This window comes from Liolophura sinensis, chromosome 1 (genome assembly GCF_032854445.1).
Source record: "Liolophura sinensis isolate JHLJ2023 chromosome 1, CUHK_Ljap_v2, whole genome shotgun sequence".
Classification (NCBI taxonomy): domain Eukaryota; kingdom Metazoa; phylum Mollusca; class Polyplacophora; order Chitonida; family Chitonidae; genus Liolophura; species Liolophura sinensis.
The window spans coordinates 49,918,682-49,933,298 of record NC_088295.1 but is presented as its reverse complement, the minus strand read 5'-3'; the positions used below and the strand labels follow the sequence as shown (position 1 = coordinate 49,933,298).

General features: G+C 39.8%; 1 protein-coding gene across 1 annotated transcript in view; it reads left to right on the top strand.

Annotated features, from left to right (window-relative positions):
* LOC135461813 (organic cation transporter protein-like) overlaps window positions 1-14,617 on the top strand; it is a 29,797-nt gene that overhangs the window by 11,151 nt on the left and 4,029 nt on the right. The window lies entirely within an intron of this gene.

Here is a 14,617-nt window from a genome sequence, read left to right as displayed (position 1 = left end):
ATTGTTTAATTCATGGTAATTCAAGCTTTTTGTTGTGTTAAATTTATTTATTTGATTGTTTTTTTACGCCGTGCTCAGGAATATTTCACTTATACGATGGCGGCTAGCATTATGGTGCGAGGAAATCGGGTAGAGCCCGGGCGAAACCCGCGACCATCCGCAGGTAACTGCAGAACTTCCCAGTTACGGCCGGAGAGGCAGCCATCATGAGCTGAATTTGACCTCACACCGGCCGCATCAGTGAGAGGCTCTTGGATCATTACGCCAGGGAGGCCTCTATATTGCTTTAGAGAGGAAACTACACAGGCTTGAAGATTTCACTGAACTATATACTTCTGCTATATACTTCGTGCTTTTGCTCCTGATAATTTCGGTGAAATCAATATGATTTCTTTTACATGTGCACATGTATGCAACTTCGAAAGATTGTGAAAAATATGTGGGAAAAATAATTTGGTTAGACGTCTTATTTTCAGAGCTTCAATGTGGTTATCATGATGTGGTACATATACATTGAATGAAAGTTCGAAGTTGACCGTGTTTTAATTGAGAAGAATACAAAATTTATCATCTGAACGTTATATTAATAAATATGTGATATATTTTTGAAGTATGTGGACTATTTTTGTGTTTGGTTTATTGTTCCATCATGCACAGGGAGGACCTGAAGACGCCAAAAGAACTGGAGTTTCAAGGAACATTCCGCTCACTGAATGGAATGTCTGAAGCGGCTGCCGACAATCCGGGCTTTTCCAAATTTTGATGTCCTAAACAACTCTCAGAAACAGTTGGCAACACATCACGGGCAAAATGTTCCACCCAGAATCTCCTCATAAACTTGGACTTCTGTTTTGAAAATTACTTGCAGAAATTCTTACAATCAATTATTGTACATAACGGATGAAAATACGGCACCTTTATAGATTTACGAGGAAATGTTTTTGTAGAGTACGTGTATACGTACCTTTAATCAGGTGGATGTATCTATATATCTTGCCTGTATTAATGAATGCATGCGACATGATAAATAGCATACATTTTCAAAGTATTGAGATATATCAGATTTATTTATTTCTACTTTTCATTTGGTGTTGTCGGTTTTAGGAAACATCTCTGAAAACATATACTCAAAAAACACTTGTGTTAAAAAAATCTAACACAACAACTTGTGTTGTTTCATTCAGTACAGGAATGTGTTACCCCAACACAAACATGTGTTAAATAAAAGTACACATTGTTGTGTTACAAAATAATACAACACAAACACTAAGGCATTGTGTCAATTCAGCAGAAGATAAAGTTGTTCAACTATGACACAAGACTTTTATTGGAAAGAGCACAAGTTTGTATTCCTACAACACAAGTGTTTTCGTGTGTAGTTGTTGGCAATTTTTTACTGTTGATTGTGACACAGTTCGGGTTAATGACAGCACACCAGCCCTAAATAAATGTGGTATATTATTTCAAGCTATTAAAGCCGGTTAAATACAAAAGCAAGGAAGATTACGACCCATAAAACACTGTTCCAACGAGTCCTTAAAGTTGAATACAATATAATGAATTACACAATCTGGTAAAGCCCTGCAGTTAAAATATTATATAAGGTGTAATATAAGGTGTAATATGTAATGTAATAATGTGAAACTTGGCATTTGTCTTCTGTTTGGGGCATACCCCAGGGAAAACCACAAGAATCCGTAAAACCGAAAAATCAAGTAAAACCGGAGAGGAAACCAGCATAATCTGGAATTCATTTCATAACGACCGATTTGTGAGAGGCTCCTGAGTCATTTTGCTCGGCCATGGAGGTCCCACTTCCATCTACAAAACCGTAGATGTCTATATACCTGTATACCGCCACGTTCTATCTTTAGATCCGAACTTAAGCTCATTGTTTATAATAAAAGAAGCCAGCACTATGCGTGCAACTCAATTCTCCTCCGGCTATATGGATGTATGTATATGAAACTGTGAACTTAATTAAAGGTGACAAGTTCACAGACTGGGTGCATCAAGAACTCTAACAAGGAAAAAATTTCCAGCCATATCATGACGCAACATATAACAGGTATATTAATATTTTTCTTAAAAACTTTCGGAGTTCAGTAGTTAATCTGTATGGCTACAAAGCTGTGGGCTGTAATTTAGCAAGTAGGTCATAATGTCGAACGTTTGTGACGGCTATTGAGTTTCACACTTTGATATGTATAAATATGTTTATGTAATACATATGCAACTTATCTATAAGATCTATATGTATTGACGTCGTTACTACTGTATTTGAGGTATGATCACCATTTGTCTGCTAGAACAGCTTAGTATTTCTGGACAAGAAAATAAGATCTCGCCATAGCTATACACACCTTTATGTAAAGTTAGTACCACTGAATGGAAGAATACACGACTGTGATTTGAGGGTAACGATATACCCCCTTATGCAGGCCACTCGACGCGCAATGTAACTCGGTGAACGCCCTATCTGTATATGAGTTCTGTATTTACGATAAGCAGTACCATTGGCTGATATTTCTTAACACGCATCATATGATGTGGCTGTCTTCTTGAGACGTAAACATGGCTTTAACCTACAGTTTTTCTAAGTTCCCAGCGATCTCAAAGCTGAAAGTTTTTTATTCTTTTTTTTTTCAAAAATCTTTCTTTATTTTCCTTAAAACAGTGCTCTTCATTTTATATTACCTTTTCATGTGTCCTTTCATGTATTACTGCAACTGTTGTGATGTTTGGATAAGCCTTTATCCCTGGATGACTATATATGCTTGTTTTACTTTTTTTAATATTTGGACCGCGCTTGCATAGTCCCAGCTGGGTGCTATGCATCGTAAAATTTTGGAAAACAGTCGATTACTAAACTCCCCAGGTTGTCCAGTTACTCATTTACAGCCGCTTAGGCTTTTTGACCTACACGCAGATAAAAGTTCTCAAAATGGCCGCTGTCTTCAGTCTGTTCTCAGATCTAGCGCTTGCATATGGTAGAAATGTGTGACAGGAACCCGGATGTTGCATGTGATTGGGCTAAACGAACGGAGAAGTTGAACTTGATGATATATGGATGGACATTTACTTTTGGGATGATCGACAGCTCGGGATTTTATCCGTGTGGCGGACTAGGGCCCTAAGCATTGTGAAGGAGTAAATGAACAGGTAGGGGAGGTGAGTAATGGACTGTTTTCCAAAACTATACGATGCTTCCTTCAGGGGTGAATACCACCCAGTCATGACTATGCGAGCGTCAGAACAAATATAAAAAGGCGAAGATAGTCATCCATGGCAAGGATAGGCCTACTCTATATATAGGGCGCTTAAGACTAGCGGAAACCTCGGTGTCGCCAGCCTAACCTAGCCAATCGTGTGGCATTATTCACTGTTACTGTTACATGAATGAACCTTATGGGCTTCGGGCGACATAATAATGCATAATATTAAGCGCCCCTAGTCCTTCGTGTTCCAGCCATTACCAGCTGCATGTCGGACATGTACGATGTTTAAGTCACCGTTCGAAGTCCGTGAAGTCGCGCTGACAACCTTGAAGTTTGACCATATCTTGGTGCATCTCGGCGAGTTTAGACCGTATCAGAAATGGTTATACTCTCTCCTCTGCACTGCGGACATCAGCACGGGTTTTCACGCTGTCATAGACGTCTTCATTCTGGGAATCCCAAAGCACAGGTGAGCCGTCATTAAGACATCCAACATGAGGTCACCGTTGAGGTTTATATATACTGGTCCAGTAATCAGTAATAATGTTTGCCAGGTATTTCAAGTCTAGTGTTTGTGATGAAATTGTGACAACATTGAGCCTTTTTCTAGTATATATGTTAGAAGTGAAAACTCGAAAAAAATTCTTTCGAACTCGGGTCGGATATCGCCTGGCTTGCTGGTTTCTAGCAGCATTAGGTGTTGGGTCAAGTATTGGATTGTCGTCATCGTAGTCCTCGGTAACGTGTATAGGGAACTGTGTATCTGGAGGTACGACTTTAAGTAACGAACTGTTCCGTCTGATTAGCCGTCTGAGCCTGTAAGAATTACCATGGAACCTTTGGCAGTTTAAACATTGTAGGGCTTCAAACCGTATCTAGTTGTAAGTTTGTCGCGTCTCTATTGTTTGATGAACTCTCGATCATCTGGTTTGATTTTCGACTGTTTAGCACTGTATCGTTGATCAGCGTAGGTTTTCATTTTAGATTTAGATGTTTGGTCTTTCTTCTGAGCTGTGAGATGGATGTCGGTTGAAGATTGTGAAACGTTGACTAGCTCTGGAAGTTTGGTTTAAATGAGGTGATTGAATAAAAGACTAGCTGGTGCAGTTTCTGTAGCAGAATGGGGGTGTTGCTCTGTAGTTAAGCAAGAGACTGTTAAGATCTTTCTTCCACTCCTTTCCTTGTGAAAAAGAGATCCGCACTGCCTTTTCAACTGTCCGTATGAAATGTTCCGCTTCTCCGTTTGCTTTAGGTCAGTTTGATGTAATCTTCCTGTGTTTGAATCCAGTGGTTTCAGTATATCGGGCAATGTCTTGAACGTTGACAAGACATTGTCGGATTTAAGTTCGTCGACAATGCCATGAGTAGCAAAGATGGTGTCTAATTTGGGAATGACGTGTCTAGCTGAGATAGATTTGATAACTTCCACAATTGGATATCTTGAATAGTTTTTATCACTAATTATCACTAATAAGTAATCGCCAAATGGAAATGGTCCGCAAAAATCCATGCTAACACAACTCCATGGTTTTGCTGGCATGTCTGTCATTCGGAGTGGTATCGGTTCCTGTGATGATGCATTGGCTTGGCAAGGGAGACAACTGTTTATGTAGGTTTCGACATCTTGATCAATGTTGGGATACCAGACTTTTTCTCGTAGTAGTCGATTGGTTTTAACTACCCCTTGATGACTTTCGTGAGCTATTGGAGTGTTTGTTGTCTTAGGGATGGTGGTACGATAAGTCGATTGCTACGAAGTACTGCTCCTGAAGGAGTCACGGTCAGTTCATGTCAAACTTTGTAGTACCGCCTAAGATGAGGGTCACGCCTGTTCCATCGACCTGAGATGATAGCTTTTGTTAGTTTTGTCATCTCTGCTGAGTGATGAAATTGACGTATTCGTTGACAATGTCTCGGTCAGGTACTGGTTAATCTTGTTGAGGGTGTCGAGAGAGGAAGTGGGTTGGGCTTTCAACTCTTCGTTCATATATGACAATAAGTTCATATGGTTGAAGTCGCAATTGCCATCTAGCAGTGTGTGCTGGGTGTTGTGATTGAGTGAAGCAAGAAACTGTTAAGATCTTTCTTCCACTCCTTTTCTTGTGAAAAAGAGATTGGTAACGCCTTTTCAATTGTCCGCATGAAACAGTGACAAAGGCCTAGTGCTCTGTTTGTGAGTATCGACGCTATGTGTCTGACAAAGGTCTGCTTGCGTACGATACGTTACGTGTCTTGCCATGTTTGTTTGATTGTGTGAGAATACCGCCTAATCCGATAGGGCTTGCGTCGACGTATAGATGCGTGTATCAAGAGTTGGGTCGAAATAAGATATGACTGGGTCAGCTGAAAGAACGTCTTTCATTTGCTGGAAAGCAGTTTGTTGACGATCAGTCCATGACCATTTGGTGTTTGTCATAGTTCGTCATACCGAGAAAACTCTTGACTGCACCTGGAGTCTCTGGTACGGGCATTTGGTGTATAGCGTGCACTTTATGGAGGTCTGGAGAAACACCGTCCTTTGAGAAAATGAATCCAAAGAACGGTAGTGACGACGTACTAAACACGCACTTGTCGAGATTGAGAGTAAGATTACGTTCCCGGAGACGCTGTCTTGTTGATTTTTTTTTTCGAAAAATGTAACGTCATCCGATAAGTTTCTGATACCAGGGATGTTGGCTTGTTGAATGACGTGTTGGAAAATCTCAGAAGCTAATGATAGTCCGAATAAGAGACGATGTTTTGTAACGCAGTGATATGACTTGTGTCTAGGTGTAGCTCGATTTAATGATAGCCTTGTTTCAAGTCCAGCTTTGAGAATATCGTAGCGCCTTCGAGATCGTATATAACGTCATTAATGGTAGGCGTTTTGTAACGTAGTGGTATGACGTGAGTCTTGATGTAGCTCGATTTAATGATAGCCTTGTTTCAAGCCCAGCTTTGAGAATATCGTAGCGCCGTTGAACTCGTGAACTTCATCAGTGGTAGGCGTAGGATGTCGTTCTCGTTGGACAGCTGTATTAGACGTACGCATGTCTACACAATGTCTCACCGACGTTTTGTCTTTCTTGGGCACTACCACAATCGGCGAAACCCATGGTGTTGGTCCTTCAACGGGTTCAATGATCTCCGTTTCTTGGAGTGTGGTTAACTCAGTTTTTACTTGCAGACGGGGCCATTGGTTTAAGTGATTTGTCGATGTAAATTTTGAATTGGTAGTTGTTGAGTAGACCAACGCCTTAAAATCTGTCAGCAAACTCATACACTATTTGGTTGATTGGTCTCTGGCTTGTGGGGCTAACTGTACTCTTGGAAACACCTTTGTGTATGGCATTCACCGAATTATCGGGAATGTGTATTAGGCCTAAGTCCGTAGCTGTTTTAAATCCTAGTAGGGATCCATCAGAAGGTTTATTAGTGACGTAGAATTCTCCACTATACAATTTTTTCCCCACCATAGCTTCAAAAGTTCAGAGCATGTGCAGTGGAGTGTCAGAACCGTGCACAAATACATTTGACTTGAGATGTTTTAAGAGTGTAGGTGTGTCTGGCTATATTATCATAGCCTGTTTTGCCAACAACATTGACAGATGCACCGCTGTCAATCAAAACTTTCATCAGGGCGGCGCCAATCGAAACACTTGTTATTGGTTGTTTTATACCAGAGTTCATTTGTCCAATGTGATTTCTTAAAGTGAAAGCAAAGCCCTCGTCAGGAGAATTGTCACTTTGGTTATCTGTCAGCTCAAGTTGATTTACAGATTTGTTTTTCTGGTATTTTTTGCGTTTGTTGTGTACTTTGAGCTTCGAGTTGTTTTGACCACTACGGCAAAGAAGTAGATAATTCATTTTACTCCATTTCGCACACGTCTCGCCTTAGCTGGACAGGGGTGCCCTGTGTGATGCCAGCCGTTACCACAGTTTCTACAAGTGTTCATTAATTTGTTGTTAGGATTCACGTTTTGTGGCTTGTTTTGTTGTACTTGAAAAGAATTATGTCGTTGGTTTGGCCTTGCGGGTTGTTTTGCAACATTGTGTTGATTGTAATGTTGACAGTTTGAAGCATTGTTGACAGAGCGGCTGCTGCTCTCAGCTGTGTTTTCTGTATGTTGGGACTGCATGTCTGATGTTTCAAATGCTCTGGGGGCCTCCGTGGCTCAGGTGCTTAGCGCGCTAGCACAGGGTAATGACCCAGGAGTGTCTCACCAATGCGGTCGCTGTGAGTTCAAGTCCAGCTCATGCTGGCTTCCTCTCCGACCGTAAGTGAGAAGGTCTGTAGCAACCTGCGGATGGCCGTGGGTTTCCCCCGGGCTCTGCCCAGTTTCCTCCCACCATAATGCTGAAATATTCTTGAGTACGGCGTAAAACACCATTCAAATAAATAAATAAATAAATAAACAAATCAAATGCTCTGGATATTTCTAGAATTTTATCCAATTTAATGTTAGATTCTCTCAGAAATCTGCGCTTGAATTGTGTAGATTGACTCCCAGACAACCGGATGTTACAGGGAGAAATCATTATCCGCACATGGGGAGAACTCATTATTTGTTAGATACTACAGATATGTTGAGAAAGGTTGCTGTCCATAGAAGTATAATTGTCCAGAAAGCTTGTGTACTCTGAGAATAAGTTCATGAAGTGACCAGATTTTCATAGAAAAATATCTTCCTTGGAATTGGCCTGTCGAAAGTTTAAGTGTCCGATGAAAGATGGCTATTCAAAGAAGTGCGGTACCCTTGAGAACGAAATTATCACAAATGTCTACATTTCCATCAGAAAAATTTCCATCATAGCCTAATGCTTAGTGACCAAGGCACGGAGACGAATTTATTAGCTATAGTGTCTTTACATATTCATTTGATTTATGGGCGAATCAATACGTGGCCTCATGAACGAAATTGTTAAGCTGTATATGGCGCCTTTATATACTGAATTGCCTAAAAGAGCAGTGTTCTCAAAGGCTCAGTTTCAACAGATGTCCCGTGAGAAGAAAATGTCAGGGTAGTGTGATTCCTTTATAGAATTAAGCGTTCTAGAAAAGTGGCCACCGACGATATCAAACTTTTCCAAAGTTTAAAAACGACTCATATATATATTTGTCTTCATCTTGAATCCATATATGCAATGAACAGTGCTATGTTACCATAACACTTAACAAGGCTACAACTTATATGCTTCCCCACTTTGTCAAACCACAGAATTTACGACCACTACATAACCAAGCGACTGATCTCTACAATGGTTAAACGAGAATTTGCGTACCTTATCTCGCCAGCATTACCCGCAAGTAAGAGCCCATGCATTTCACATGCTAGAGATTAGAGTGCATGTACTTTTAAATAATGAAGCTAGACTGAAAACGCAAACGTTAAAATAAAAACAATAGTGTTCTGCATCTTAAAGCTATATCACTGGCCGTGTTTGTGAGGTAACAGACTATGTATATTGATCGGATGAGTGGCAATCTAGCCTCCAGCACTAAATTAAATGGGTAAATAAATTGCACTTGAATATATATGTATGTATGAAACAGGTTTTACCCCATACTTCATAATTTTTCAGTCATATGATGACGAGGAGTCATTGGGTGTCTCTACATATACCTTCTCTCCTTGTGGCAGGGCGAGCCCATGCCACTGATGCATCATGCAGAAGGCACCAGACATGACAACTAACCCAGTCACATTATATGCTGACAGCGGGCCAATCAGTCCTATCATAAAACGCAATCATAAAACTAATGTACATATGTAAATACATAATTCGCATTGTAAAACAAACAAAAAACAATTACCAATCTAAATAATTTAATAAAAGTGCTGATTTGACGGACCACGATATTCAAAAGGGAAGTGACCCTAAAACAAGTATTTCAACAACATCAGTCCTTTTTCCTTGCATTAACCTTGCTGAGCGTCAAGCGAGGCAGCAACAAGTAAAAATTTTAGTATGGCCAGTCTTTGTTATGATCGGCTCTTGAAAGTAAGATTGTGTCACACTCAGTCAAAAACTAAATGCAACTTTCTTTTTTAAACAATAAATCTGTTTCTGTGAGCTTGTTTAAGTTTAATCTGGCAAAAAAGGAAACTATTGTCAAAAACACAGTGTATAGATGGGAAGAAAGTCAATAATTTCAAGAGTCACCCTTTCCCAGAAAATCGAAACTCACTTAAAAAGCAATTAAGAAATACATGTACATTAATCATTTCATTTGTAATGACAGAGAATAGGAAAGTCCCTCAAGAGTCGAACCTCCCATAATAGTTTAAAACGATGGAATAAATGAAATTAATAAACACATTTAATCTCCACCACTGTTGTCCACTCGCACTGGATTAAAAAATATAAATATAAGACAACATGAATATTGCCAAATATTTCGTTCTTACTTGGGATAATTTCTTTTTTGTCATTCCTTGTCAAGTATCCACATTCGCTACTGTCAACTACAGTCATTCGAATGGTATAGTGTTTTTCTTTTAACCTGTTGCCCATATACAGCCGTCTGTAAAACCAGCCTTACTGGCTGCCAAATTGCCTTTCATCAGAGACACCTACTACCAAAAGCTCTACACTTTTATCAACATTATTGCAAATTAAATGCAGTTAGGATACTTTTTTGATTCATTATGTAAAATTCCATAAGCTTTTCTCGAAATTTCTTTGAACAACATTTAAACATTTCCAAATATAGCAGTGTCAGAAACAGGCTTTAGAATAAAATCGATAGCAGTTTAGGTAAGTGGGGCCGCTTGCACAAAACAATCGTTGGCTAAGTTGATTGTAACTACCATGGCGGCACATGTTAAAAGCATATATTGCCATAGTAGTTATCGTCAGCTCAGGCTACGATCACTTTGAGGAAGAGGCCTCTGGTGTCGCTCTCGGCCATAACGTCAAAACATACTGGACACACCCAATATTGTGCATGCCATTGTCTTTGAATAGTCATGATGTAATCCGGGGCAATGAGTGAGTGCTTGGGGTTCAAGTCGTACTCAACAATTTTTCAGTCATATGACGACGAAGGAATCCTTACGGTGTATGTAATGTGCCTCCTTGTCGCAGGACGAATTTCCACCGCTCTTTTATCTAGTGCTGCTGGACTGAGACGACTTACCGAAGGCAAGTAAGCGGCCCCGCCCGAGCCATTATACTGATACGGGTCAACCAGTCGTTGCACTATCCCCTTCATGCTGAACGCCAAGTGAGGAAGTTACAACTTTCCTCTTTTAAAGTCTTAGGTGGGACTTGACCCAGGACTCACTCTGGATCTACCGCTCCCGAACCGGACGCTCTACCAGCTGTGCTATCCGGGCCGGTAACCGGGGCAATGAAGTCTTCGTCCAGGAAATCAGCTTATCAAGGCACGCATATTATATGTAAACACACCCAATTACTTTTCATTGTAATAAGACTAAAAGTTGTTAAGACGTAAAACCACAAGCAGATATACATGCATACATTATAAATTAGAAAAAGTAATCTAACTGCACTTTACCTAAGGGCATATGATCAAGAAGAGACAGACTGTATAGTCTTGGCTTTCGTATACGCATCCCTCACTGGACCCACTGTACAAGACTGTAGGTATACACCACAATGCCCTTGCAAAGAGGCACAAATCCGATAAATCGAATGAGCAAGTAAAATGTTTAACCGTGGTCATATTGCTTGTATTCTATCAGAAATATACTGGGATCCAGATTAAGATAGCAGTTGTCTCTTACAGGGAATGATTTGTGTACATCATCTTTTTGTTTTCTCCAAGGTGCTCTATCCCTGGTTTGGACAACGACTCCTACGAATTCCAGAATGACTTTCACCAATGGCTTGTTAACGTGACCATTCCTGTAAAAGACTCCCGTTCAGGTTCAGAATATGCTAAATACGAAATGTATAACATCACTGCTTGGGGTCCGGGCTTTATATACTCCAACGAAACCATTGGAAACCACAACGCAGGTATATATGCCGCAATGATGTTGTATTTTCTTGTTTACTGAGTTTATTGCGGAAAACCGGCCAGAGACTTGAGAAACCCCTCGCCTTTCGCCATAATATTTCACAAAGGTGAGTCTGTTTGATCAACAAATTCTTGTCAGGTATCCAAGGCTTTGTAGGTGTTTTATGTATAACGTGATGATAACAAATGTGTGGTTCCTTGATCGAAAATAAAATGATGGAAGTTTCGTCTAACGTCGGACTTCACTGTGATTTCAGATGTCCTTTGTGTGTAATGACTTTCCCACATTAGAAGAGATCCCACATTACCATGGCTTTCATGCTGGGCAAGCTGGTCAGGTCTTTGGTCTTTGGCGTTCTTGGGGACATGTAGGTGAACCCTTCCTGACAGTTTTGTGCCTTTTACTGATTTATTGCCATTTATAGATTCACTGGCATGTATCGTTTGGGGTGCCTTGACAACAATCAAATAAATAAACTCTAAAAAAAAAAAAATAAACGTCTGCCATGGCTAAATTGTACAAACTCCCACACTACAGCATGGTCGCTTTCGGCCGCAGGTGAAAACAGGAATAGAAGTATTATTGTCCTATCTGCCAATGGTAAAGAATCCGGATCCACATGACCAGTGAAAATGCGATGGACTTACGCCAAAGGCTAAGCCGTGCACCAAATGTCCTACAATGTTCACAATGTATACATAGGGGATTTGCACCTGATCACGAGTTAATATATATGTGGCTCTTCTACTTTCCTTGCTGTTTCCATGGTTTATTTTGTATTTAGTTTAGGGTGGAAGAAAATATTGTGTTTTTCTGTGCTCCTGTTACTGAATTCTGGGGTAACAACAGCCTTTGTCCCCTACTTCATCAGCTTCGCCATTCTCCGCTTCTTTCACGGGGCCTCCACCTCAGGCATTTACATTAATACTTTCACCACTGGTAAGTTTTCTCATGCTTCTCAGAGATAAGTTTGCGTGATTCCATATTGTACACAGAGCCCCTTATTGGCTCTGTCATCACGGACCTGATAAGTACTTATATCTATCTCCGGCTGGTTCTCAGACAGCTTCTGCATGGGGCATGCTGCTAATGAGCTCTGTCGGTTTCATCCAGTCATAAATCTAGCTGTTGGCTTCTTTGCAAGATATTCATAAGTATACGATCTAAAACCAACAATCAAGCAAATGAATAAATATACGTTGCAAAGAGTAAACGTATGCATTGTTGACATGTACCACAGCAGTGATGGAAATGTTTCACATTGAGCCTTTGCATTATGATCTTTGACCATGCAAAAAGATATAAAGCAATTAAGTGGTGAAAAAGGTCCATTTCGAAACCCATGTACACAGATATAAAACTAGTTAAGTGGCGCAAAATAGCTTGACAATCTCTACACTGTCGATTTTCTGCCACCATGGATGAAAGAAAGTGGTGAAATATGGTTTCATATAGACTTTACATTATGGGTTTTATGTGGCCATGTAAATGTCAAATCGACAAGAATCATACATGTACCGTTTTGGCATAGAAAAATGAATCAAAAATCTATTTTCCATCATGTTTCATGTCGCTTTATAACATACGAGTACCACTGTAGTGTTTTATGAACTACAAGTCGTATTTTGGTGTAATATTCTCATATAAAGTCAAATTCTTCTGAGTAGGACAACAGTCGAGAAAATAGACATGTAATAATGTAACATCAAGGGCGTGTATTTGTGTTCAACAATCCAGGGATAAAGACCTTCAAAACGAAAATGGACGGGAATGGGAATCTAGTTTTTCTATGTCATTGGTGAAGCCCTTCTTGTGCTCGTGGCTTACTTTGTTCCGGACTGGCATCATCTGCAGCTGGCTATGTCTGTGTCAGTAGCTCTTCTCCTGGTGCACTGGGGGTAAGAAAAATTACTGGAAATTGGGGCTGGGCTGCTTTCATTTACTTTTAATTAAATCTGATGGCAACACAGCTTTTGAGTAATCACAGACCAGTGACGTTTACTGAATTGCAATTCACATTACTGCATTTTTTTTACCTAATTCTGATTGCCATGGTGCTGTAGGGTTAGTGTAAGTTGCTACTATTTAAGCGCACATAAAAAGTTACAATGAAAACCCTAACTGAAGTAGACTAACGAGAGACCGTATTTCACAGGTTACGCGTGACCATTTGGCAACTGTCATATTGTCGATGTTGCTCCGGATTTACCTTCCATGCCGTGAACTTTTATACTAATATGTTTTTAAGTCCGCAAGACACTTTCACCACTAGATCTGCTTGGGCAGATCAGTCATTTCAACATAGAGACCACTTTTGCAAGACTTTGTAAGTCAAATTTCTCGTAACGTTCTCCATCAACGAAGTTGTCAAGGTTATTTTCGAGAACAGTGACCAAAAATGGACAAGAAAGTGTCTTGTCTATTTCGGTCGTAAATTTCGTTGAACTTATGTCCCACAGAATACGTTTAAAGGACAAGACAGTGCCTGGTTAAAACATATTTCAGTCCAAAGCAGGATACTCATGCTTTCTAAAAAGTATCATGCTTAATTATTTTCATGAGATTTCCCCGAATAACTTGAAAAACAAAATGAAAATACTGCGTAAATGGTGTCGAGGCAGCCATCTTGAGAAGTTTGTTCATTCAAACACGTTGTTATCAGATTGCGCGGCCTAATCTGTGAAGTAACCTTTACCCATTCACTCCATGAAGTGACATATGATAACACAAAAGTACTGCATAGGACATCATTTTGAGATTATTTACAACGAATTAGTTACGTGTATAGCCGAAGCATTTCACAAAGTGTTGTGGGACAGGTCTGTATCATTTATGGACCACCACAGGCGTAACATCAGTTGATTTACAAGCCGTGTAATCTTCAGCGATGATATTACAAATTATGTCAGAGAGTAGCATGCCGTCTCGGCCCAAACCACATTTATCTCCCCAAATACATGTTTTGTCTTTCTTTTTAACGTTTAGTCAGCAGTTTCTAAATAACAAATATCCGAGTGAGTACAAGATTCATTAGGGATGTTGAAGCTAGGTTCGACTCCATCTCCCCGGATAACGCTTAAAACTGATTAAAAATCTTTATGATATAACTTTTTTTCTCTAAATATATTACAAGTGAAGAATTTTAATTTTGCTCTTTCGTCTTTCTCGCATACAAGGAATGTTTTTTATGCTTTCTTTTATAAAGTACAGTAAAATTATTGCAACGCCGATTTCAAGCCAAGTTGCTTTCTCTGACGTCTAAGTGAGGACTGTTTTCATCTTAAAATCATCACCACAAAACTAAAACATAAAATCCAGCGACAGTCGAATGCCTAGATCTGCTTCAGTGGTACTTAGATTTATTTCCATTTGTTTCAGAACCGAGCATGAATCTAGTTATACAACATTCCTATTGTAATTTCGTTGGCACTT